Consider the following 13,439-nt stretch of genomic DNA (forward strand, 5'->3'; position numbering starts at 1 on the left):
AAGGCGCGGTAACTGTCTCACTTGTTTTCTGTGGACACCGCAACCAAGCCGTAAGGGAAGGGAGGAAGGCGAGAGTGAAAGTGGAAAGAGAGATAGAGGAGTCGTAGTGGAGGGCTACGGAGTAATTTCGACCACCTGGGGATCTTTAACGTGCGCTGACATCGCACAGCACACGGATGCCTCTTCGTATACCGTTCCTCTCGCTCGTAACGCGTCCCACGGCTGTGACAACCTCGCGAGGCACTTGTATAGATCTCGTCTTTGAGAATCAAGCATTGGTGTACCAAGTCGAACATATATCAGTCTATTTCTCCGACCACAAAGCTTCCTTCATGACTGTCAAGAACTGTTAGTGGAGTCTTTGTTAAAGGAATACGTGTGAAAAATAAAAGAAAAATTCTGTGATAGCGCATACATGTGTTGCTCGATTTCTTTGCCTCAATCTATCGAAAAGGTGAAACAGCTTATTTGCTGCGCTCAAATTTCGCATTAGGAAGTAACGTAATCGTCGGTAATTTTTTCTTTCATATATCTTTTCAACACCCTTGTCTCCACGATTTCAAGTTTTCAGTCTATGATTTGCGAATGATGCCAACATAATATTCTTATATTAAATGATCATCCGTATAAGAGAAAAAAAAAATCTAGCGTTTAAAAACCGTGTATTCTAGATGATGCTGTGTGAACATAGTTTAACAAAAAAGAATGTAAATGTAATATATGTCTGAAAAATATTTGATGAAGGATGGGTAGATTCTGTACTCATTGTGCTAATCGAAGCACTAAATTAAAAAAGAAAACTAATAAAACCACGAACACCTTACGCATTATCCGCTCTATATTTGAAAATTAAAAGGGCAGGTCTCACCGAGATTTGAACTCGGATCGCTGGATTCAGAGTCCAGAGTGCTAACCATTACACCATGAGACCTACACTTGTTCCGACGCCGGGAATCGAACCCGGGCCTTCTGGGTGAGAGCCAGATATCCTAGCCACTAGACCACGCCGGAGACGGTTGTTGCTCGGCGAGGAGAAAAACCGATAGCTACCTGCGGAGAGCGCCGAGAAGCGTCGCTGTAGTCGTTTGAATGGCGCGCGAATTTGACAGACATGCGCGTACGATTTCTCCCGTTTCCTTTTCACTTCGCTGGTGAAGGGGCATTTTTTTTTTTGACAATACGAAGTCTATAAACAGTAGTTACTTGAAACCACTATGTATGGTTAGAATTATTAAAGCTTGTTAATAATATATCTGCTACGCTGTGGCTTTCCGCTGGCAGCGATTGTCTGCCAAATTCTTAACGTTCGACTATAGTTAACCGAACATACGCAGCCAGTGCTAAAAAGACCACACATTGTTTTAAAAAAAGTGCCTGTTTTCCAAATAGGTTAATTGCAGTAAGTTCGGTGTTAAGTCGCCTTTGATTAAAGCATTCTGGAACACCTAAGCTCCGCCTTAACAAGATACTAAAGCAAATTCTTAAAATTTGGCGAAGGTACTGCAAATAAATTCTCGGTATGCCGATATATTGAACAATAGCTCCACTTCGCGTATCTTGCAGCGGGTGTTTTTATTTTATATATCAGAAAGCGCGCGCCGTCAAGTACGCTGTAGAACGCCGTAGTACGCCGTAGAAACAGCGTACTAGCCCCATCCCGTCTTTGCAGTACCGTTTGCGTGGCGTGTCGTTATAATAGCACGTACCGTCTTTGCCAAAAGTAACCAGGCTGCAGGGTCTGCTTCTCGGCCGTATGGTACTAAATTCTCAAAATGACGGCTTGAGGGGCTAGTTGGTGCTGCATAATACCCAGAAATGTGGCGCAACAAACACAAACACAAGCGAAGAGACGCAACACACGCGCACACTACCAACTGTAATATGGATCTGAAAACACTTCCTCTTCACCACACCTCTTCTTCTACACTCAAGTACATCTTCTCATCTTCCTCTTCTTTGCCAAGAGGATATTGGCACTTTCTTCCCCGCAGAACATAAACATCGTCCAAGCATGGCATGTTCGTAGACATGTTGGCAGGTTACAGTTTTTTCAATACATAGGGACTTTACAAGTGATGTTTTTTGGATGGACATGTTGGCAGGTTATAGTTTTTCAATACATAGGGACTTTCCAAGTGATGTGTTGTGGATGGACATGTCCTACTGCACATATGTGGTGGTGGTTGTTATTAGTGTGACTATGTGACTATGTGGTGGTCTTTGTGACTGTCCAGCGTGGTATTAGTTTCTGGTCAAAGCAGAGGTGTGGAGAAGCAAATGAGTGTGAAATTGGTGACTGCCATGCTTCGACGATGTTTATGTTCTGTGGGGAAGAAAGTGCCAATATCCCCTTGGCAAAGAAGAGGAAGATGAGATGTACTTGAGTGCAGAAGAAGAGGAGTGGTGAAGAGGAAGTGTTTTCAGATCCATATTACAGTTGGTAGTGTGCGCGTGTGTTGTGTCTCTTCGCTTGTGTTTGTGCTTGTTGAGCCACAATTCTGGGTAATAAATTCATACTTTATCTGAAGTTTTAAATATCTGCAAAGTAAAGGCGAGCACGTCTACTTACACCTTATTGAGTTGGTGAGTTGGGATCCTCTGGGAATTTTTATTGGCTTTATAATACAAGTGAGAAACAAAACATGCAGCCTTTTTATTTTTGGCAAAGACGGTACGTCAAAAAATGGTTCGGCCTCAGTCGTAGCACAAAAGTAAACATGTTCGTAGCACCGGATGCCTCGATATTACCGCAGCGGTGCCACCCGCGAGCGCTGTGGGTGACCGCCGCTCTGGCCATGCGTTCCTAATCGTCAGGCCTAGTTTGTTTCACATCGAAGCCACGGCGAACGGCACTTTGGAAGTGGCTAGCGCAAAAACAGAAGTCTACACATGGCACTGCCTTATTTTCAGCCCTACTACTTCGTAACAAAATAAGGATACCATTAAGTTCAGCGACGCCGCAGCAGCGGAGATAGCATACAACCTGACCGAGTGATCCGCGCCGCACCGACCGCAGCTGCTATGAGGTTGTAAGCAGGAACTTGACTGAATCACAGCAATCACTTCTACGAGCAACTCGATATATATGGGTCAGTGACCTCTAAGAGGATTCACTTTCGACGCTATTTTTTCGAACGCCGGCGCTCGGGATGCATGTGTAGAGGTGTTGGTGCGGACAGTTTGCGGAATAATCGTCAACGGAGGCAGTGCTGCTGTTTGATGACGCCATCGCGTCCTGGGATGGCTTTCTAAGCGGAGCTCTGTAAATAACTGAAATATTTGCAATTTCAGCTTGCTCTGTCGACGATCGCGCCAGATCGTTTATAGCAATCAAGAGGCCATTGGCAGCCGTATAACCAACAGCGTGTCAGCTCGTGTACGTGACAACGGTGAACCATCATTCACGATAACCATTGTTACGTTCGGTAACCATGGGTAAGAATGACTGCGGTTAGGCTACCCCTGTGGCTAGGGTGTCAATGCACCTGGTGTCCCAATATCGTTTGTCACTTTGTGGTGCGCGACGCAGTTTGGATGTTTTCTCTCGAGCGTTTGGCTGCTGCGCCGCACGTCCTCGCCCGTCGGAGGTGTATACACACGTGAAATCTTTTACTCTTATATTAATTCCCTTCCAAAAGCCAAGAATCTATGAAAAAAATTAGAAGAGTTTAACGCTGCTGAACCGAATATTGAGTGAAAGCAGTAGCTGCGGGTGACCGAGCATTCTTCTAATTCTTCTTCTTCATCCCCAGCCCACACATAAAGCTCCGCTTTTTAACCAAGCCGTATGAATGTGCCTTGGTGGCCTAGAGGGGTAACGAAATGCCAAAGTCCTGGTAGGCTGATTCTAACAAACATAAGCGTCCCATGTGAAACGAGATACCCAAGTTGGCAGCTCCTGCCAGCCTGGGGTCGTCTACGCGGGTTGTCTAAAGGTCAAATGTCAATGGTGGTCACCGCCGTTCCACGCTGAAGGCTCAAACTACGAACAGTATTGCTTTCGCAATAAAGAATGGTAACAGCGGCAAAATTATACGTGAGACAGCGTGCTCCAAACTGACTCGCTACTCAACCCATTTGATGAAACGTTGAAACCGCACAGTGAGAGCTGGAACTGTGTGAAAGAGGAAGTCCAGGAAACAGACCGTGTAGCCGACAGCTGGCACCGCTTTACTAACTTTCGCAGCGCACAACCCCCTATTACAAGGTCGTTGAGAGCGGTGTCATCGACAACCCCTGACAAAGCGTTTTCTTTTCCCTTTTTTTTTGTTTGTTCGTTTGTTGTTCTCGGGTACAAGTGCGTGCTGTCAGGTGCATGTACGCACCAGAGGAGACAGGCTCATTGTGCACCTTTCTTATATTGGTTCTTATATCAGTTCAGTTTAGTCGTTCAGTCGTGTCCGACTCTTCGTGACCCTATGGACCATGTCACGCCACGCTTTCCGGTCTCTCACTATCTTCCTAACATCACATAACTTCATCTGCAGTGCCTCGAGGATGCCATCTAACCAACGCATTCGCTACCTACCCCTTCTCCGGCGACCCTCAACCTTTCCCAACATCAAATCTTTCTCCAGCGACTCCTCTCTTCTCATCAGATGACCAAAGTAGCTGAGCTTTAACTTTAAAATTTGACCCTCCAATGAGCAGTCAGGGTTTATGGTCGACAATATCGACTGATTTGATCTTCTGGCAGTCCAAGGAACTCTCAAGATTGAGTCTTCGCCAGCACCACAATTCAAACGCGTCAATTCTTCGGCGGTCAGCCTTTTTCACAGTCCAACTCTCGCATCCATACATCACAACTGGAAAGACCATAGCACGAGTTATACGGATCTTGGTTGGGAGACTAATGTCTCTGCTCTTTACTAGGCGGTCAAGGCTAACCATTGCTCTCTTTACCAGAAGCAGGCGTCTCCTAATTTCATGGCTGCAGTCTCCTTCCGAGGTAATCTTGGAGCCCAAGAACAGAAAATCTGTCACAGCTTCCACTTCTTGTCCATTGATGCTCCAGGACTTGATAGGGCAAGACGCCATGATCTTTGTCTTTTTAATGTTCAGTTTAAGCCCAAACTTCTCACTCTCTTCTTGTACGCGGATCAGAAGTCTCTTGAGTTCCACTTCACTTTCTGCCATTAAAGTGGTATCATCCGCATATCTAAGGTTGTTGATACGTTTTCCAGCAATCTTCACTCCAGCTGAAGACTCGTCCAGACCGGCCTTCCTCATGATGCACTCTGCATATAGGTTAAATAGGCAGGGCGACAGTATGCAGCCTTGCCTCACTCCTTTCTCGATCGGAAACCAATCAGTAAGACCATGCCCAGTTCTGACTGTGGCCTCTTGCCCTTCATACAGGTTCCTGAGGAGACAGATGAGGTGAATTGGAACTCCCATCTCTTGGAGAGCTTGCCACAATCTGCTGTGATCTACGCAGTCAAACGCTTTCGCATAATCTATAAAGCAGAAGTAGATGGGTTTCTGGAACTCTCTTGCTTTTTCCATGATCCAGCGAAGGTTAGCAATTGGTCTCTAGTTCCTCTGCCCTTGCGAAACCCAGCTTGCACGTCCGGAAGCTCCCGATCCGCATACTGCTGCAGCCTACCTTGGAGGATTTTCAACATCACCTTGCTAGCATGCGAAATAAGCGCGATCGTGCGGTAGTTGGAACAATCTTTGGCACTGCCTTTCTTTGGAATGGGGATATAAACTGACCTCCTCCAATCCTGTGGCCACTGCAGGGTTGTCCAAATCTTCTGACATAATGTATGCAGAATGTTAACAGTGTCATGGTTGAGGTTTTGAAGCAACTCAGCTGGAATGCCATCAATTCCGCTAGCTTTGTTCTTAGCAAGGATGGCTACGGCCCATTCAACTTCACTCTTCAGGATGCCCGGCTCGAGATCAGTAATCACAACCGTCTTATGTTGGGTTTGCACATTCGGGTCCTTCTTGTACAGTTCTTCTGTGTATTCTTGCCACCTCTTCTTTATCTCTGAGGCTTCAGTGAGGTCCTTGCCTTGTTTGTCCTTTATCACGCCCAGCTTAGCACAGAAGCTTCCTTTGATATCTTTGATTGTCTTATACAGAGCTCCAGTGTTCTTTAATTGGCTGTTGTCCTCAACTGCTTGGCACTGTATGTTCAGGAAGGCATTCTTATCTCTCCTTGCTATTTTCTGAAAATCCGCATTGAGAACCTTGTACCTTTCTCTTTCCCCCATACCTTTTGCCATCCTCCTTTCCTCAGCTATTTTGCAAAGCCTCTTCAGATAACCAGTTTGCTTTCTTGCATTTCTTTTGCTTTGGAACTACCTTAGTAGCAACTTCTTGTATTATATCACGAACATCAGTCCACATCTCTTCGGGCTCTCTGTCTTCCAGATCTAATTCTTGAAATCGATTCCTCACTTCCACAGCATATTCTAATGGAATTTGATCCAGATCATACCTGAAAGTCATTCTAGTTTTCTGCGTTTTCCTCAATCGAAGCTTAATTTTGGCAACAAGAAGCTGATGATCGGTGCCACAATCGGCCCCAGGCCTTGTTTTTACTGCTTGTATAGCGCTTCTGAGCGTCCTTTTGGCTTTAGCCCAGCCGTTTCATTCGTCCTGGAGCTACTAGGAATCGCCCTTTGTTCATCCCCAGTAACATGTGGGACGCCTTCCAACCTGGGGGGCTCATCTTCCGGCGCCATATCATTAATGGTATTGTGACTGGCCATAGGGTTTTCTTGGCACGAAATACTGGAGTGGGTTGCCATTACCTTCTCCAGTGAATCACATTTTGTCAGAACTCTCTGCCGTGACCTGTCTATCTTGGGTGGCCCTACACAGCAGAGCTCACGACTTCATCGAGTTTCGCAAGCCCCTCCGCCACGACAAGGCAGTGATCCATGAAGGGGTGGTTCTTATATAGTTGCGTGCATTCTGAGACAGTTGTCTCCGCAGTACATCTATATATGCGGAGACGCCATCGTAACCCAGTTTGTCGGAAAATTCCATCTTCTACAATATACAGCCTCGGAAACAGAGTGCAGCGTGCCGTCTGCGCGCCTTGACCCTGCAAATGTAGTCGTACTGTACTGGATCGATTTCTCAAGAAATGGCTTCGGGAGAAAGACTGAAGCGTCTGGTCCAGATCTTGGCACACAAGCAGGCATGCAGCCGATTGTCTGAGCTAAATGGACTCCCTTTCAGCGAGCGCTGAGTAGTGCAAAAATATCGATGACCCGAAGTATGTAGTTTAAAGTGGCACATGAGAAAGAACGCTTCCTTAGTACATCCAGAAAACAGATCAATGGTGCCTCAGCGGTTAGTGATGGCAATGGTGTAAACTTCCGTTTAATTCAAAAAAGCGAACCGTGTAGTTTTATTTTCTTTTATTTTTTGTCGGTTGGTGGACCTCGTCACACGAAATTTTTTGTCGAACAAAGTCGAATGTATCCCTACGTTGCTCAACGTAGCGCTTTATGAGGTCTCTACCCTTACAAAAATGGATATTGAATTTCTGTTACCCACGTAATGTGTTTTTGATGAGTCATCAACCACTCAAAGGAGATTCAAGATTAGATGTGTTTTAACATCATATCCGCGGCAGACTTTCCTTTGAGATCACACATGAAGTTTTGTGCTTGGAAAACGCAACAGTATTTTTGGGTAGGATCTAATGTGGAAATACATTGACTTTCTCAAATGAGGAAATGTATACATCACTAAGTGAATATATATTATTTCTTTGTTAACTGCACACTTTCAGAGCCCTATGTTTTCATTTCTGATTAGCATATGTAGGATGTTGCCTAAGAAACAATTTTTATGTGTTTTAACATGAGATCCGCAACAGACTTTCATTTGAGATTACGCATGAAGTTTCGTACTTGGAAAACACAACAGTATTTTTGTATAGGAGCTAATGTGGAAATGCATTGACTTTCTCAAATGAGGGAAATTATACATCACTAAGCGAATGTATATTCTTTACTATGTTTTCATTTTTGTTTAGCATGCACTGTAAAAACAAAAACAACTTTTTGGACATTTGTTTCATTCAAAACACGCTTACACCCGGCGTCTTGGGTGTTTGTGCCATTGCAAATCACTTCTTGCCAAGCGAATGGGTGCTGTGGTTGGACAATATGCTTGAGGGTGTTACGGGCAAGGATATTGTTGTGTACGCGAACCGACGCACTGCCACAACCGCCTCCAAGCAAACGGACGCAAGGCCGCTCCATTTCCAATGCCTCCTCGCACCTGCGAGCAGGCCGTTTTGGAGAGGCCTGCGCCGACGACGACGCGCGGACGTAACCCGAGCCGTTCGTTGACTCGGAACTGGACCGTCCTGGGAGCATGTGCGCGACCAGGGCACGAGAAGCAATGCCTTCTTTATAATGCATGATATTTTGCGTGTTTCTTAAGCTTTCGAGCTCCTTCTTCCTCTGCGTATAGATTAACCGAGCCCTCAGTCATCGCATCGCTTCCCGAAATGTTTAGATACAAATAAGATTTAGTTACCAGTAAAATAGTGTTGGCGCTGCTGCGCTTGCCGGTATTGAAGCTTGGTCGCACTTTTTTTCCTTAATGGTTCGTGCTACAGCTCCGTGTTCAGCGAAAATTACGCCCAAGGTAGCAACCACCGAAGAGCCAGCGCTGATAAATTTGCCAGCGATGCCAAACTCGACATGTTAAAATGACTCCAGTGGACAAAATAGTGCGCATAGGTATCCAGAACATTAGATGCAAGTTCTAATGGTCAAGAAGTTGTAATTGTTAGAGCAGCCGCAATGGCCTGTACACTTCGAAACATGCTTCGAAACATTAAGTCCCAATCTTATGAATGCAGTCCAGACATAAGAAGCAAATACGGTACCAACGTTACCAGTTCCCGAGTGGCCGAGTGGTTAGCGTAGAAAGCTACGGAGTAAGAGGTACCAAGTTCGAATCGCGCTAGGGTGCAGTTTTTTTTTTTCGCTTAGTTTTCATTTTTTTATTTTTTAGCTTTTTTTAATGTAGTTGAGGTGCTTCGCTATGTTTTAGCTTTTACTTTTTATCCAAAAGTGAAAGCCATGAGGCGCTCATTGGTCAACACACAAGAAATGCACACATTAGGTACCAACCAGAAACACGGTGGCCAACTTTCTTGTGAAACTCATTAAATATGCATCAAGAAAATGTATAGAAATGTTAATGTGCATGATGAGAAATGCAATTAACATTTAATCAGAAACTCATTAAGCTTTTTTGTAAGGGTATATATAAGTTTATTATACCACTACCTCACGGCATAACAGCTGACACACATGAAGCTATTCCGAAATAGTTCTTTCTCGCTCTGTTTCGGTTATATAAGGAATGGAGGGAAACTAACAACTAAGGTGGGCTTTTTCCTTTGCGAAAGCGTTCAGCAGCTCATGCGAGACGCTTTGCGTTTACATGAGCACGTCCGAAAGCCAGCTCAGCGTCTGTGCTCAATTAGGGAACAACCTTTCAGCAATGCGGCAAATGATCCGCTGTATGTCGGAAGGGCTATAGAAAACGCTCCAAACGAATTTTCCATGTTGTGCTTTGTGGACACGTGCGTCCGTATTCTCGAAGGCCATCTCCTCAAGCAAAGTTTGTTGGAGATACAGAGGGAATTAAATGGAAAACAAATAAAAGAACAAATAAGGCAAAGGGTAGCACAGGAAACACCAGACGCTATCCGTTCGTCGCTCCAGGCCCGACAGAAGGCTATTTCTGGGAGCCGGAACTGTTTGCTTCTGTTGCAGAAAACCGGAGAAACACCGCTACTGTGACTTGATAGCGCACGATAAATTTACTCTTTGAAGCGGTGTTTAATTTGTAAAGTTGCGATACGTAGGTGCAAGCCGAAGGTCGCAGAGTAGTTTTGCAGCAGCTATTTTCACACATTGCGATTTATGGGCAACTATATATAGGTAACACTTTCAAGAAAGATGGATGGAAATCGGGTCGTTTTGGACGGTTCTCTTTGAAAAATATTCGCGAAACCACATCGTTCTGCACATCGATATTTTACCAGCGCTGCTGACAAGGATTGGCAGGCAGGCGTCTCATAGAAACGTTATTGTTTTCTGAATTCTTTGTTGTCGTTCATTTATTTCATATTAAATTCAACACATAAGATAATAGAATAAGGTGTAGCTCGAGCATAATCCTCTAAATGACGCATTGGAATGAAGAAGACAGAGAGGAGAAAGAGAAGAAGGGGAACAGTTTAATAGTTTGCATATGATATACCTCGTGTTGAAGGTTTTTGTCCAACCTTAGCTTTATTATCCTTAGCTTAGAAACTTTATTATCCGCATTCTCGTACTTTGCCAATGTGGCTGTGAATTTTCGCTATAGAACAACCTCTCGGAAAGAAAAACTCACTGCCAGAGGATTCAAATCCTGGTCGTGGCAAAGATATCGGCTTCGCTGGACACTGATTTAGGCCACTGCATCATTTTGTTTTTCTTATTTATTGCGTTTATTAAAAAAATGTACAGACTGACCGAATGGTCAAAAAAGGGCCAGTTTACAGTCGGCTCACTTCATCATAATAGTTCAAGTTGGTCACTATCTCCGGTGCTGTGATAAACTCGGGCAGCACGCATGACTGAGTTTCAAAGCGGAATTAAGTGTCAGAAGAATGTCGAAATACTCCCCGATAGCTCTAGCATAAGAATCAGCGTGAGAAAATCCCTTCAGCGTTGCCGCATTCTATGCAAACCCAATATCATCATCATATAATCAGGAACACCTTCATCATTTCTACTGATAGAAACCAAATTCCATAAGTATCTAATCGGAAATCTTTGTGCAAGTTTGCTGTAAAACATTACCTCCCCCTCCCCCCCCCCCCCTCCCCTCCTCCCCTCTTCAATAAATAAAGGCCCGATATCAAACAATCTATAAAGGCCCGATATCAAACAATCTATAAACACGTGCTTACAGTCTCCTGTTTTCTACGTGAAATACAGTTGAGACACCATGCAAAAATACTTCCTTTTCCGCCATCGACGTCTTCACATGCTGACTCCCCTCATGCAAGTTAAATAACGTTTTCACAACACGCTGTATAGGCATTTCTTTTACACGTTTCAATACAATAACAAGTAAAGAAACCTAGCTACAATACATTACATTAGCTTAGCAAGAAATCTGCTACCAAATTGACGCCGGTGCCAAATGTTAGTGCAAAATGCCGGCGTTCTTCTTCCGCACCGGCTTCTTGCACCGGCTGCTTGCACCGGCTTCTTGCGCCTGGTTCTGGTCCCGTGCTAAATACATTGCATCCTCTGGGCAGCCGGTTTCATCACGTGCTAGTAGCCAGACTCTCACACTGCGCTTTGGATGTCATCGTCTTCGTCGCCTTGATCTCTTCTTACAAGGTTGCACTAAAGATCATAAGTTAAAATCGCCAAAACAACACGCACACACACAAGGAAAGAAGAACGGGACAGAGCGCCCCCGTACCTCTTGTAATCTTGGCGCTTTGTTCCGTTCTTCTTTTCTTGCGTGTATGCGTGTTGTTTTGGCACCTTTAACTTATAATGAATAGACACCAACTAGCCCAACAAGAAGTTCTCTTTGCACTAAAGACCTTGATTGGGCCTTCTTCATCTTAATAAAAGCATAAAGCATCCCCTAAATACTTAGCCAATTGGCAAGGCACGATAAAACGATAAAACATAAAGCAAAACTTTGCTATACGAGCGTTAAATACTGATTTTGCATGTATGTCCACGCTTAGTCAAGCTCTTGATATATCTTGTATCTTGGTGTCGGTATCGCTTTTCACTTGTGGCCTTAAATAAAATTACCTCTTGTAATCTTGGTTAAACGCCACAAACGTTTCCTCAGGCAATGAAATGACAACGGTATAGTTGTAGCGCATTCATAGAATAAATTCCTCTTTGCTGCCATCATTTTCAAATAGAGCGAATATGTATTTGTCTAAACAGACCGTAGTCGGGAAAAATCTTGAGAGGCCAACGAATGGCTGCTCTGTTATTTTGCCTTTAGGACACCCCTCGTGGACTTAAGACAAACGACAAGGAAGCTCTCTCCCTCCACGACGCCCACAATCGTCGGAAATTGTCGCATGCGCAACGCTTCTCTTCTTTCCCCCGCGTCACCTTAGCTGCAGAGGCGCTTCCTGCGTAACGCACTAACAACGCATTCCTTGAGCTGCATCATCGCGATGGAAAAAGGAAATGCGTAATACGGGCACAAAAACGTGTTATGCGGGACACGTAAACATACAGAGGAGGGTGCATCCTCCTCCATTTCTTGTTTTTAATTTCTGCAGGAAGTTTAGAGGAATAAAATGGGAAAGAGGGCGCACATGCGGGGGCTTTCCTTTTCATCGCGGAAGCGCGTCGTGCACTTAACAAAAAAGAAATGAAAAATGGGCCTGCGTCCTCAGGGGTTGAAAATGCGCGTCTTCGACGGTGCCTATGAAGCAAGTTCTGAGTGTCATTCCGATCAGCCGAAAGTGTCGGTAGAAGCTGTAGCAGCAGATTTCGCAAGTAACCGTCAGGAAACGCCGCAACACACCCGGGACTCCCCCGGGTAAAGTTTCAAGGCACTCATCACGCCGACCTCGACACTTACTCACTTCAATTCTATTTTACATCAAGTTGCATAGAAGGGCAAGGAAAGAGCTGTTCGACAGCGACTTGAGGAGTCCTCATTAGGCTCCCAAATACAGCGGCAGAGGAAGCGCTAAATTACGTGGAATAACTAGCTACACACTTCTGTCATTAAAAACAAGTATCATCATTCTCTGCAAAGAAAATTATTTGGACGATCTATTGGCATGTGGACGTTTTATATTTATAGGCTGCAAGTGGTACCGAAGAAGAAAAAAACACGGACAAAGATTGTGTATAAAACTTTGAAGAATTCTTTAAATTCATACTGGGTTAAATACTCAGACCCGTACCGTGCTATAGACATGATACTTTGGAGTGTCTAATGGTGCTGTGCCATACTAAATATATAAATTATGAAAAAAGCATGCGAATAGCGCGCTGTATACCGTTAGCTTCAATGAGAGACGAATAGAATAAGCGGTTTATTGCGGACCTTTGAGCTGTTTCGAGTTGTATTTTTGAAAGCAATGCCAAAAACGGACGAGGGGCGAGAGAAAAAAAGGACATTACAAGCATTCTTATTTCATACACGCATGCAAGTAAGTAAAGTCAATGCATATGTTTTAGATAGTAGTAAACCAAACTTTCCTTAGCTATCTCGAAATCGAGCTACATCTTAAAATATAACTAGTGGTGAAGAAGGTTTGAGTTTAAAATAAACAGACAGTATATAGCTCTTTAGGACAAGCACTAGATATCACTTACTTTCCATCCAGCAGTGCGCTCAATGTTGTGCGCTTGCAGCCTACTTTTTCGTGTAGAATTCGAATTAAATGAACCAGA

The 13,439-nt window shown here is 44.3% G+C and overlaps 2 non-coding genes across 2 annotated transcripts; both read right to left on the reverse strand.

Annotated features, from left to right (window-relative positions):
• Positions 1–859: 859 nt before the first annotated feature.
• Positions 860–931, reverse strand: TRNAQ-CUG (transfer RNA glutamine (anticodon CUG)). The gene has a single exon. It is a non-coding gene; the product is annotated as a tRNA-Gln (tRNA).
• Positions 932–939: 8 nt separating this feature from the next.
• Positions 940–1,011, reverse strand: TRNAE-CUC (transfer RNA glutamic acid (anticodon CUC)). The gene has a single exon. It is a non-coding gene; the product is annotated as a tRNA-Glu (tRNA).
• Between the last annotated feature and the right edge of the window lie 12,428 nt (positions 1,012–13,439).

The sequence above is a fragment of the Amblyomma maculatum genome, chromosome 3 (genome assembly GCF_055883805.1).
Source record: "Amblyomma maculatum isolate TAMU_Amacu chromosome 3, ASM5588380v1, whole genome shotgun sequence".
NCBI lineage: Eukaryota > Metazoa > Arthropoda > Arachnida > Ixodida > Ixodidae > Amblyomma > Amblyomma maculatum.